The sequence below is a fragment of the Littorina saxatilis genome, unplaced genomic scaffold (genome assembly GCF_037325665.1).
Source record: "Littorina saxatilis isolate snail1 unplaced genomic scaffold, US_GU_Lsax_2.0 scaffold_331, whole genome shotgun sequence".
Classification (NCBI taxonomy): Eukaryota; Metazoa; Mollusca; class Gastropoda; order Littorinimorpha; family Littorinidae; genus Littorina; species Littorina saxatilis.
The window spans coordinates 32,916-45,941 of record NW_027126038.1 but is presented as its reverse complement, the minus strand read 5'-3'; the positions used below and the strand labels follow the sequence as shown (position 1 = coordinate 45,941).

General features: G+C 39.6%; 1 long non-coding RNA gene across 2 annotated transcripts in view; it reads left to right on the top strand.

The window, feature by feature from the left end:
• Positions 1-1,049: 1,049 nt before the first annotated feature.
• LOC138954481 (uncharacterized) overlaps positions 1,050-13,026 on the top strand; it is a 31,955-nt gene continuing 19,978 nt past the window's right edge. Inside the window, exons 1-4 of one of the 2 annotated variants that reach the window (XR_011451853.1) lie at positions 1,050-1,272; positions 3,473-3,690; positions 4,013-4,254; positions 4,455-4,535. This is a non-coding gene — a long non-coding RNA (uncharacterized lncRNA). The remainder of the gene's footprint in view (positions 1,273-3,472; positions 3,691-4,012; positions 4,255-4,454; positions 4,536-13,026) is intronic. The other variant, XR_011451854.1, reaches the window with a different exon arrangement.

Genomic DNA, 13,026 nt, shown 5'->3' with positions numbered 1-13,026 from the left:
CGAGGAGTTGGAATCTATGGAACCATGGAAGTAAAAACTACAAAAACCAGCAACATCGGGACCTGTTCATACTGTCCATGCAGCAGACGTGGGGTGAAATGAAAGGTAAGCGTCTGGATCTAGATTTGTTTGCATTCATGTATTGTATCTGTATCAAAGATGGTTTGTCTGTCTCTGTCTCTATGCTTTCCTTGCTGTACGCTTTTGTCTTGAAGGCAAGTATGTAGATATACATTTCTCTCCTGTTCCGGTCTCAAATCTGCCTTAGCCGAACTCTAGTTCTACGTTCAAAACATACCTCCTGGCACATTGCCTCTTTTAGTTTTACAGTGTAAAATTATCTGGCAACTTCTATCATAATCAATGTGTCATCTGTTTGGGAAAATGCTGTCAGTTAGATCTAATTGGGAGTAAAGAAAACAGTCCAGTGATGTGTTGATTACCCTGCCGTAAATTGCGTAGTTGAAATGATAGAGAAAACAAAACGCAGTAGCAACGATCATTTTGCATGACTGTAGCATTCAGTCATCTTTATGCTCTTATTTAGCTTAGTCATGAACACAAAGCAAATAGTGGCAGACTCAGTCACTGGGGTATTCGCATAAGAAGGCTCTCTTGCCTTGCAATTACCAAACAATAACACACAAGCACTCATTGCCAACCCCCCAAAAAAACGCACACGCACACACACTGTGACCCGCACATGAATACTGTGAGACACACACACGCACATACCGACACACACACAAACACACACACACACACACACACACACACACACACACACACACAGCCACACGCATGCACAGAGAAAGAGGGAGAGAGATGACAAATGAAATACTAATTTTGCTTTGCTGCTTTTATTTCCTCCAGTTAATGCCATCAAGACAAACAACAATCCTTCGTAATAAGGGACTCGACAGGGACAGATGACATAGATCTACACTCCAAAGTGAAAGTATGTACTTGCAAGAGCATTTATTTCTTCTGCCTGTCATCAAGAAACAACCTTCAGCCACAAATCGGGTAAGCTTTACACCAGCCTGTCAACAGATAAAGTTGGATGAAACTTAGTCTCAATCAAAAGGTACTTTACAAAACAGGGAAGGAAGTCGCGTCATCAATAATTAATTTCCAATCAAATGGCCCCTTGCAGACAGCGTTCGTTCGTGTCACAGGCGACTTCCGGCTAGTTCATGACGGTGACCCGTGGAGAGGGAAAGCTTTACATTGTGGCTGACGAAGTACTCGACTTTATTTCTGTATGACTAGGTAAGAGGCTTCATTTGTTGAAGAAGTGTCATATACTTACGTTGATTTTCTTCACTTGGCTTGGCTGTTCTCATTCTAATCCAGTGGCATTCTTCACTTATTTTTGATACAATTCCAAGCCAAAGAACATTTGTCGTGGAAATTGATTGACGGAATGAGCTTCAAACTTAAGCATAATTAATTAATGTTGTTCAATCGACGAAAATGCACCGAAAATGGCGGACGTCAGTTACGCGAAAGAGTTGTCCCCCTTGTCCGTTAATTCCTTCTTTGACCCATGTAAACAAAATGCATTCGTATAGTTCATCGGAGTTCATTCCGTAACTTCAAAGGGATCTAAAATGACTTGTTATGATTACAAGTGCAGGTTCCACAAATTTGGATACTTAAATGCCTCTGAATTATAAGCTATGAATTTAACACGGTCTTCTTCTTCTTCTTCCGTAGAGGACTGGGTTCTTGCGAACGTCTCAGACTCAGGTTGAGTCACTGTTACCGAGAGTGGCTAGCTCCAGCAAACAGGGAGATTAAAAAGGTGGGGAGGTTAAAACTATGTACAGGGGAGAGTGCGTTCAAGGGGCTCGCATGCCCGACTGCAGGAGACTGCCGCTGAGACAGGAGCGAAACGACTCCAGGTAGGACGCCGACGATACCAGTGTTGGCAACTTATTCCATTCGGAGATTGTGGGGGGGGGGGGGGGGAATAATGAGTTTGAAAGGGCTGGGTGGAGGGCGTGTTCGAGGGTCAGAGGGAGAGGTGTATGCCGCTGCGACGATGGCTACTAGTGAGTTATTGTTTTTGTACAATCTCATTAGTCGCATGTTTCGACGGCGGGTCTCCATGCTGTCTCAGTTGAGTTTGTTGAGCATAGTGGTAACGGAGCCAGGGTTCCTGTCTGTGTAGTTGTTGAACCCATACCTTGTCGCTGGACCTTTTCCAGTGGAGCATACTCCAGGGTGGGCCTGACCATGTGGTGTAGGTTGCCGTCTTCGCCTTTTGGGTACACTCCCTGAAGTTGCGTCGCAGAAAACCAATAGTCCGGTTCCCTTTAGCAGCCACATTGTTGATATGGTGGGTCCATGTGAAATTGTACAAGATTGTTACCCCTAGGTACTTGCAGCTTGCGACGGTTTCTAGCTTTTGACCATGAAGAACGTAGTCAAACAGGTGTGCGATTTTGCCTCTTTCATGGTTGATGTGGATGGTGTTGCATCAGTTTGCTGGGGTTAAAGCTCATTTTCCATGTGGTCTCCCATTCAGCCAGGGCATCCAGGTCTTGTTGGAGCAGAACTTTATCTCGCGGTAAAGTTTAAGATTACCCATTGGTTGAATGTACGTCAAAAAACATCCAAATCTCCAATCCCCTTTCCCTTACTATCTTTGTCTCCCTTTCTCTCTCCCTTTGACTCTCTCTCTCTCTCTCTCTCTCTCTCTCTCTCTCTCTCTCTCTCTCTCTCTCTCTCTCTCTCTCTCTCTCTCTCTCTTTCTCTCTCTCTCTCTCTCTCTCTCTCTCTTTCTCTCTCTCTCTCGCTCTCTTTCTCTCTTTCTCTCTCTCTCTCTCTCTCTCTCTCTCTCTCTCTCTCCCTCTCTCTTTGCTTTAACTCTTTCTCCTTCTCCTGTTTCTAGACCGGCACGGTTGGCCTAGTTGTAAGGCGTCCGCCCCGTGATCGGGAGGTCGTGGGTTCGAACCCCGGCCGGGTCATACCTAAGACTTTAAAATTGGCAATCTAGGGGCTGCTCCGCCTGGCGTCTGGCATTATGGGGTTAGTGCTAGGACTGGTTGGTCCGGTGTCAGAATAATATGACTGGGTGAGACATGAAGCCTGTGCTGCGACTTCTGTCTTGTGTGTGGCGCACGTTATATGTCAAAGCAGCACTGCCCTGATATGGCCCTTCGTGGTTGGCTGGGCGTTAAGCAAACGAATAAACAAACAAAAAATTCTCCTGTTTCTGTTTTCTGGTTTATTTTTATTGCATAATCTTTGCATGCGGGTTTTTACACCATAAGAACCATGTCTAGATGCCACTAGTGCCTGCTGCAAAACTGTACTTTTGTTGTCTTTTTTTCCCTGTTTCTCATCATTTTGTTTTTCCATTTAACTTGTTGCAGATTTTCCTTTCGATGAGCAACACTTTTGAAGACTGTCATTATGACTTAAACAATTTATAGATTTTCATATTGATGTCAAACATTTACAGATTCATCGACTTCTTGACAAAGCTGAGAGAAAAAGTCCCAGAAGTGTGCCTGTGGTGCGCCAGCCTTGAAAAGTCTCACCCCCATGGCTGGTCGAAAAACCTCTAACCTTGTCCCTGAGAACTCCACCCTGCATCACCCAAGAAATCCAACGGTCAAAGGAGATTGAGATGTTCTCTCTGTCTCACACCCCTAACGCCACTGAAGGCCCAGCGGCCAGGTGGCTGAATTTTTGGAGATTTTGTCAATCAAACAATGACGATTGTTTTCGGGTTTCTTTTGTTGCTCGGTATATATATACAGTAAGATTCAGCACAGCTGCATTCCAAACTATGTGGAAATAAAATGTAAAAATTTTTTTTTTACAGATAAGTAGGCGGTGTTTTTTTCTCTGTCGCTGACACCACCAACAGGATTATTAATTTAAGATATGGCTTGACAGCGAAATGGTCACTGATTCAATACCTGTAAAATATACAATTTCTTTATTTTTTAATAGAGCCATTCTATTCAAGCACATGTATGTATTTGTGTGTTCACAGTGTAGTGGTGAAACACTAGCGCAGCTAGCAAAGATGGCATCGACTCCAAAAAGGCCAACCCAAGAAATGCAACGGTCAAAGGAGATTGAGATGTTCTCTCCATCTCACACCCCTAACGCCACTGAAGGCCCAGCGGCCAGGTGGCTGAAGCACGAGGGTTAGCCTGGACATTCTGAAAGAGGGGCTGAGGACTGCGAGAGCTATTGCCGTTCTACTGAAGGAGCTTGGTGTTGGTCAGTCAGGTCAGTTGCTTGAAAATCTTTCTGTTCTTGCAAGTCATTCCTTAAGGCCAGTCTTAATATTATACAGTAAGATTCAGCACAGCTGCATTCCAAACAACGTTGAAATGAAATGATTTTTTTTTTTACCTGTAAAATATATAAAATCTTTATTTTTTAATAGAGGTATGATCAAGTACATGTATGTATTTGTGTGTTCACAGTGTAGGGGTGAAAGACTGAAACACTAGCTAGCAAAGATGGCATTGACTCCGAAAAGGCCAAGCCTCCATGCCAGTGTTACTGTAAGTATGATTTGGTACTATTTTGCTTTGAATGTCTTTCCGTGACTCAGAAATGAAAAATAGTTTGCATTAGAAAAATACACGCTGCAGTTGAAAAGACAACAAACAAGTGTGTATTGATGTAGTTTAGACACAACCAACTTTTCAGTCGTGGCTTCTTCTTCTTCTTCTTCTTCTTCTTCTTCTTCTTCTTCTTCTTCTTCTTCTTCTTCTTCTTCTTCTGTTGAGTGACCATAGATCTTGGTCGACCATTACTGTCAGTGTCACTATAATTTTGCATGCTGGGTATCACTATCTGTATGCGTCTTCAACCACAGTCTAATCAGACTGTGCAGCAGGATCTTTTCCGTGCGCATTTGATGGTCTGCATGTGATGCACAGGTCAAGAGTAGGCACTAAGAGTCTTACTTAAGTCGACCCTGGATAGACTGAAAAATCATCCACCCTACTCTCTAGGGGACTCGAACCCCATCCAGGAAAATAACACCATACCCCCTAAATAGTACAGACGCTCTACCGACTGAGCCACAGAGTCCCCTGAGCGTCAGGTTTGTCAAGTGACCTGGACATTTTGCTACTGACGCGAGTGAGTGCCACGCTCGCAAATTCGAGTCTAAGTGGCAAAGGGGTGTAGGGTGAAAGTAAAAATAATGAAATTGAAAGTTATCTTCCTAGCATTGTTCAATATTTAGCAGGAATGTATATGTCACAGGGGAAACCGGAATCCAGGGGGATCTGGAATCGCCCTAGGGGAAATTGGAATTCTAGTTTCCCCTAGGGGAAACTGGAATTCCAATATCAACTGGAAAATATCTAGTGGAGATTGGAATTCTAGTTTCACCTAGGGGAAACTGGAATCCTTTCTCTAGGGGAAACTGGAATTCTGATTTGCCCTAGGGGAAAATGGAATTTGTATTATGAATGGTTTCACTGCTGATAAATATTATATTCACAAACATTGTTTTGCAAATTACAAAGCGAATTAAACTTGACTACCTACACTCCCAGCCAGCATGATTCTGCGTGACGCATGCGTTATTTCTGCGTTTTTCATGCGGGGATGCGTACGGCCTCGTGACACCTTCGCTTCGCGCGCGTTACTTTTCGCCAACTTTTACGCAGATTGTCGCATTCGAAACGACTTCACCACGCAGTGTTTAGCACGCATGGATTCAATGAAAAGGTGATTGCAATTTTTGTTTTTCCTAATTTTATACCGTGGGTTTATGCATTTACTTCATGAAATAATTTATTATATTTTATGTTATTAAAAAATATTTACTTTTAAATTTTGGTTATGAATAGTTATTCTTCTTCAAAAACTTCTTTTTTTTTTGTTAGAAAAAAAATTGCATAAAAACTTTCAATCCGTTATTTTTCAGTTTATCTTAAGACAGTTTCGGTTAAAAAAAATGCATTTAAAAGTTTAATAAAAATATTTTTATTTTATGTAATGGTTTTCCCATTTAATTTTTATTTAATCATTTTGTTATTACCAACATTTATTTGCTTAATTGTTATCCTGATTATTTTTATCTTAAAATAAATATGATTATTTTAATTTGTATTATCATTATAATTGTTTTAGCATGTAATATAATTATTGTAATGGGGATTTGGTATTGTTGTAGGAATCAGCTTTCCACAAAATAATGTCGTGGAAAAATCTAGGCAAAGCATAATAAAAATATTATATGAACAGAAAAGATAACTGAAATCTATATATGAACACCCATAACAAAACAATAAAAACATTTAAAAAATTCAGATTAAACAAAAAAATGTAAACTAAAGTAACTTTGAAACTAATTATCTACTCAAAATAAAGGCTGATGTTAATGGTTACATAAAATTTGTTCTCAGCATATTTTCATTTTATTTTATTTTGCTTTGGAAGAAAATCTCTATGAAAGTTCAATTTCAGGGGAGACAGTTACCTTGACTGAAAAGAGCAATTTATTGAAGTTATTTCCCTTGTCTGTCAGACCTACTTCAATCAGACAATCTCCAACTTCCTGTTGGCAAGAAGTCTGTCAAATCCACATTGTATCGGCGTTTTTTTGCTTTTTCTTCATATTGACTTGTATTTTTGACTTGCTTATTGGATGCAAGGTAATCTTATCCTTCTCTCTGAAATGAAGATTGACTTCTTTCAAGAATAGGTAAGTTGATCAACTGAAGGAAAGATTTGGGAATTTGAATTTTTGATAGCTCGCGGCTTCGGCTTCCGAGTTTGATGGCAGAGAGAATTTCTCACACTTTCGATTTTTTTTTCGCCTAGAAGAACACTGTTCTATTCATTCATGTTTGTTTTGTCTGAAAGATGGATGAATGAACTAACTTTTCCAAAAACATAAAGTTGATTGATGCAGTGGTTTGTTTTTAAGGAGTTGTGGAAGAGTGAAAATACCATCCGAATCCCGATTCGCGGGTCGCTCACGGCACCATAAAAACTGAATTTTCGTTTATCATTTTATGTCTCATTGTCTGTTTCTTGGTGAACTTTGGTTGGTTCCTAATCTGGTCGAGTCATTGCGGCAGCAGTTGTCAGGAGCTTTAGTAGTAATACTAATTCATATATCTGTTTTTTTTTTATTTGTATCTTTTTATTTTTCCACAGATGTTCAACTTTCAGTTCCGCATACTGACATAGACTCATAGTCATAGTGGAATATTCTGTGTCTGAGTCTCGGAAAAGAGAAAAATTACCCTTGTTCCCGAGGCATGCATAGACTAGAGAGGCAGGCAGAGGCTGTGTCAGCGTGTGCAGTGATAAAGTTGAAAAACAGATTTTTTTGAAATAAAAATAAAAAATACATCACAGAGAAAATAAATATACTAATTTAGTGAAATTGAGATGCTTATATTTAATAATTAATATTCCAGTTTTGATGTTTGCGTGTTACTGTTACTGTTAGGTTTGGGAATCAATGTGATCCTATTTAACTTCCAAGTATTTATTTTTTCAGAAAGCTTTGACTTGAGTATGACGGTGCTCACTGCTTGTTTGAACTGAAGGTGAAGAAAGCTGAGATGGACAGTGACCTTAACACCGCCACCGATGCCAGTAACGCAGACTGTCGTTCCGTCCCGGCAAGGTGAAGATGAACAGGTATGGCTCGATAGCAATGAGTGTCTCATTCAGAGTCATTGATAGTGACACTGACAGCGTCTTTTTGTTCTGTGACTTTGGCTTATTTTGTGTTTTATTCTTTTAGTTATAACCAGATGTGTCAAACAAATTCAGCTGATCTCTTTTACTGTTTTAGTGAAACAAATGTATTGTTTCCAGCAAAGGGAAAAAAAATCGGGTGGGGGCGGTTGGTCGATTTTATTTTTATATTTAAATTTTTATTTTATTTTAATAGTTTTATTGATGTTTGTTTTTAATTAACACAGGCATCTCATTGATGAGAAAGTGTGAACTGTGTCCGCGGGATGCCAGAGAAGAGTAACTTTTCATCCAAAGTCTGCAAAATTGAATTTAAAATTTAACCTTTTTGATGAATATTTTTGAATGAATACAAAAAGTTCTAGTGTTTGGAGGAAAAGTTAAGGTCAGTTCAACTTTAAACAAGGATTTTTAGTGTGTGTTTGTTCTTCTGTCTAAAAAATAAAAAATAAAAAAAATCTGCTTGAAGTAAATACACACAAAAATTTTCATCTCCAACTGCTGAGTCCCTACATCTTTTTACCCCATCAAATGCCACTCTGTATGCCCCTTTAAAAATTGATTGCAATATATATATTCCTCATCTTCTCCTGAATTCAAAAATATAGAGATGTCACGTTTACTTTGAACATTTGCTCAGATTGTTTTTTAGTGCTGATGGTTTCTTTTCAGGCCGACAGATTGTCTAAAATATGTATTGCTTCATGTAAATGACTTTTTGTTCTTCTTTTCTTCCATTCAGCGGACACAAGACTACGAGCAGAGCAGAGCGGCAAGATAAACATCAGTTCTTGCTGCTGGAGAAGGTTCTACAGGAGCAGATGGACCTGATGCGACTAATTTAGTAATTGGTCGCCAAAGAATCATGGTGGAGCCAGAGCCTGTGCTACTGTTCGATGGAGTCATCTTTTTACTGTTGAGTGTGGAAGATGTTGAAGGCACATGATGGATCTGTCGAAGGAGTGATCACTGGTAGGTGGCTTTGAATGCTATTGTTGAAGCAGACCAGTCATGCCTGTGCTATTTTCCCCAGATAACTGTAGCAAGATCTTGTGAGAGTGACATGTTATTGTTGGACGGTCTTTAGGCTTTAAATGTTACCTTGAGTGTGTGCTTTTTGGAGGATGCCAGATGTCATCACGGTTCACGGGTGTATCTTAACTGTTCTCAGTCATGACCAGTTTCCCATTATCCTGGGAATTCATGCAAGGTTTATGCGTATTGGTCACATTTGTGAATTTAACCAACACATTTTGATGATAAAACTATGCTTATGGGTACGCACAATGATGGGCCTCTTTTTCTCATGTGGGGTGCGGAAAATGCATGCACCACTTTGTTTTCTGTGATCATTGCATCTGTGAGAAATAATGCAAATATTGCTCTGTGGCCAGAGCTGCCATCTGCTAGGTTTTCAGGGATGTAACAGAAATTGCTACGCTGTTTCCTCAAGTTCAAAATTGCAAGTGCTACACTCAAGCAAATAATCACAAACATGCAACAGTGCCTTCTTGTGAGTTCTGATTCTCACTTTGTGTAGGCATCGGATTATGGGTCAGAAAAAAATTGTCCACACTGAATAGTATCACGGTTGACGCTCTCTTCTAACTATGTTTGTGCTTTCCAAATGAAGATTTGTGAGATAGTATTGAATGATTGATGCAGGTCACCTGAGGTGTGTGATTACATTTTATGACAATGCTACACTCAATCACCATTTGCTCTTCTGAAAACTTTTTTTTTTAAAGCAAGTGCGATTATTGATTTTTTGAGTCACTTGAGAAAAAGTGACTCTATGTAATCGGTCAGTGTTAGTCTGTCCGGCCGGCCGGCCGTCCGGCCGGCCGGCCGTAGACACCACCTTAACGTTGGACTTTTCTCGGAAACTATCAAAGCGATCGGGCTCATATTTTGTTTAGTCGTGACCTCCAATGACCTCTACACTTTAACGATGGTTTCGTTGACCTTTGACCTTTTTCAAGGTCACAGGTCAGCGTCAAAGGAAAAATTAGACATTTTATATCTTTGACAAAGTTCATCGGATGTGATTGAAACTTTGTAGGATTATTCTTTACATCAAAGTATTTACATCTGTAGCCTTTTACGAACGTTATCAGAAAAACAAGGGAGATAACTAGCCTTTTCTGTTCGGCAACACACAACTTAACGTTGGGCTTTTCTCGGAAACTATAAAAGTGACCGGGCTCAAATTTTATGTGAACGTGACTCATTGTGTTGTGAATAGCAATTTCTTCCTGTCCATCTGATGCCTCATATAATATTCAGAACTGCGAAAGTGACTCGATCGAGCGTTTGCTCTTCTTGTTGTTCCAGGTGACAGTATGATGCTTCCAGATTGAATTGTTTGTATGTGAAGAAGAGCTGTCTGAATATTTGATTTTTGGAATTCAGTTGGCTTGTTTTGTTTGTTTCAGATCCATGACCATGAGCTCGGTGTGGTTGGTGGACATGAACTAAAGACGACTACTGATGCTGTGATGACGAAGGTGTTCCATAGGCTACACGGTTGCTGACAGGGGGCTCTGGGGGAGGGCAGGGAAAGAGACCATGGTGTACGCTGCGACTAAAAGCCATCGACAGTGAGTTGTTTTTCATAATTTGTAAAATCATCCTGGTCCTTTTAGGAAGAAGATAAAATCCATGTCTACAAAACAACAAGTTATTTCTGTCTAAAATTTTGTTCTTTGGAATCAATTTTAAATTTGCCATGTTTCACATGTGAATGATAGTTGTCAAAGCTTTTACGCTTAACATTAAATTGCTAGAAGCCAAGTTCCTGAGCTCATTTGTCAGTGTCATGGATTTTCGACTACATACGAAATAAGGATGTTAGCAAACGGTATGATGTCGTCACATATGCGTCTGCACGTCACAGTACATGTATTATGAATTTCCGAAGGCCCCCAAAGAAAAAGTCATAGTAAAGGTAACTTTAACCACTTGACTGCCTTATGACGGGTATACCAGTCATGCGCTTGTGCAGCCGCAGCGCCTTAGGACGGGTAAACCCGTCTTCTCCGTTCCGGGATTTTCCAGAAATGCTACGTCACTGCTGACACACAAATAGCAGCCAATGGCTTGGTAGGATACCTCATTCTCATGAATAAACATAAATGGTGACGCGGTTTTGCGTTTGAAGGCTATTTTCGGCCTTGTCGACAGGGTATGGGAGAGAAATCTCGACTCGTCAAAATGGCTAACGGTGACTGTCGACCGGGCCCTAGTAGGGAAAAACAAAGCCGGACTGACGCTACAGGCGGTGCAAATGATTATGGATACTGACAGGGGAAGGGGGAGATCTTCTTTCGGACAATTCGTTGGAAACAGGTAGATGACAGTGATTATAATCCTTTCTTGGAGCGAGCAAAACAGCCACCTGTGTTTGATCCACAGGCACCGGAAGATGCGCCGGGCTGATTTTTCAAAAGTTCATATTTAAACAAGGATTACAATGTGTTGTAATTTCCTAACTCAAGTATAGTTGGTGTGTTGTAAAAGCGTATGGTGTGTATGCAAGTTTGTGTGTCTGTATGATTTTTAGCAAGTTTACAGGCGTCAGGAAATAAACTTGAGACTTTTCTCAAATCAGTGATAGTTGTTTGATGATCTAAGTTCATGTTATTTTTTGTTTTGTCATGCAGAGGCTGTTCCGTGAAGCTGTACGGGTGCCACAGGTCAAGACCTTGAAGACGGCCGTTCAAGACTGGTTTTTGGAAGCCTGTGATAAAAGAAAGAGACAACAGGCCATGGAAGAGCCTTCATGATTTGGTTTGCAGTAATTGAACTTTGTAATCTCTGTAGGCTTATTTACAATGCTAGTTGCAAAAATTTGATGAATGTAAGATTTGACTCGCCTGAGAAATTGCTAGTGAGTAATTGTATTTCACAGTTCAGGTCTGTGTGGCTGATGGGTAATGTACAGAAGAGTCTGGGGTTTTGTTGGACATTATTTAAGCTAAGCTTTAAACTTCACACTCTTCTACAGATGATGTTCAGACATAATGTACCCTTTTAGGTTGTGTCAGAACGACTTAAGACTGAACTGGAAGTGCTCAACTACCATTGCTATCAGTGGAGACGCATGGATGCATTTGAACTTTTCTTGTGGGTATCCCATACTAAAAATATAGAATACATGATTCTGGAAAAGCTGTTCAAGGGCACTTACACACTATATTCGATTTTTAATACACGACTCAAACCTTCAGGCTAAATTAAAATGAATAAAATACAAGTATAAAGAGTTCAGAAAAGAAGAAAACAAAAAGTGAACAAATAGAAAGAAAAGGTTTTAACAATTCCTTGTCATTTATGGGAGTCGAACGCAAACAACCTAGGCAGCTTGAAGGAGACAATGCATGATGCGGGTTTTTGTTGTTCTTTATTATTTTTTGGAGTTGAGTTGAGCATTTAGAAGCGAGACTAGAAATATACTTTTTTTTTTTTTGCTGTTAAAACCGTTATGATTGGATTTCTATAGATGTAAGTCTTGGTGCACCTGATAAAAATTTAGCCCTTGAATGCAGGCAGTGTAAGGTAAATGAAGCAAAGTTCTCTCCGAAACAGCAACAAAAATGCATTTCAATTATATTGATCCTCGCCACCTTATTTTGTTTGCTGAGCAGCTGGCCGCTGGAGACTTGTCTATCATTTTGTGAGTAAGCTGCGTGTTTTACATCCATTTTGAGATGGCAAACCTATGTTTTACGCAGTCTGATAAGTTTTTTTTAATTTATGAGTTTTATGTCATGTTCCTTTTTAAAATTTATGAGTTTATGTCATGTTGGTGTGCTTATACATATCAGTGGAGAAGGGGCATTGAATAAGTGTTTCTTTTTGATATCATTGTTCTGAATTTTGACTATTAGCTGGCATTTTACCTTTTGTTTCATTATTGTAGTTGTTACTTTTGTGTAGTGAAACTTGATAACTCACTGCTGCCCATGTCTAGGTTGTGTCAATTGTTTTTTCTTCACTGAACGTACCACTGATTATCAATGATGACATCAGGGTTTTGTTCTGTTTTTTCTCTGGCATTTGAATTTGCTTCAAATCATTGTGAACTTTTTTTTTCCATGCAAAGTTACTGGTATATGTGAATATGTTAACACACTTCAAATCAAAACCTGAAATGTCTCCTTTTTAAAAGTAATTTTTTTAATTTCTTTTATTTAAATGGTACACATTCATATGATTGTCTCCCTTTTTTTCCTTTTTTTTTTTCCTTTTTTTTCTCTCTCCTTCTCTTATTTTGTTTTTTTCTTTCTTATTCTTCGGTTTGTTCTTCCTTTTATCTTC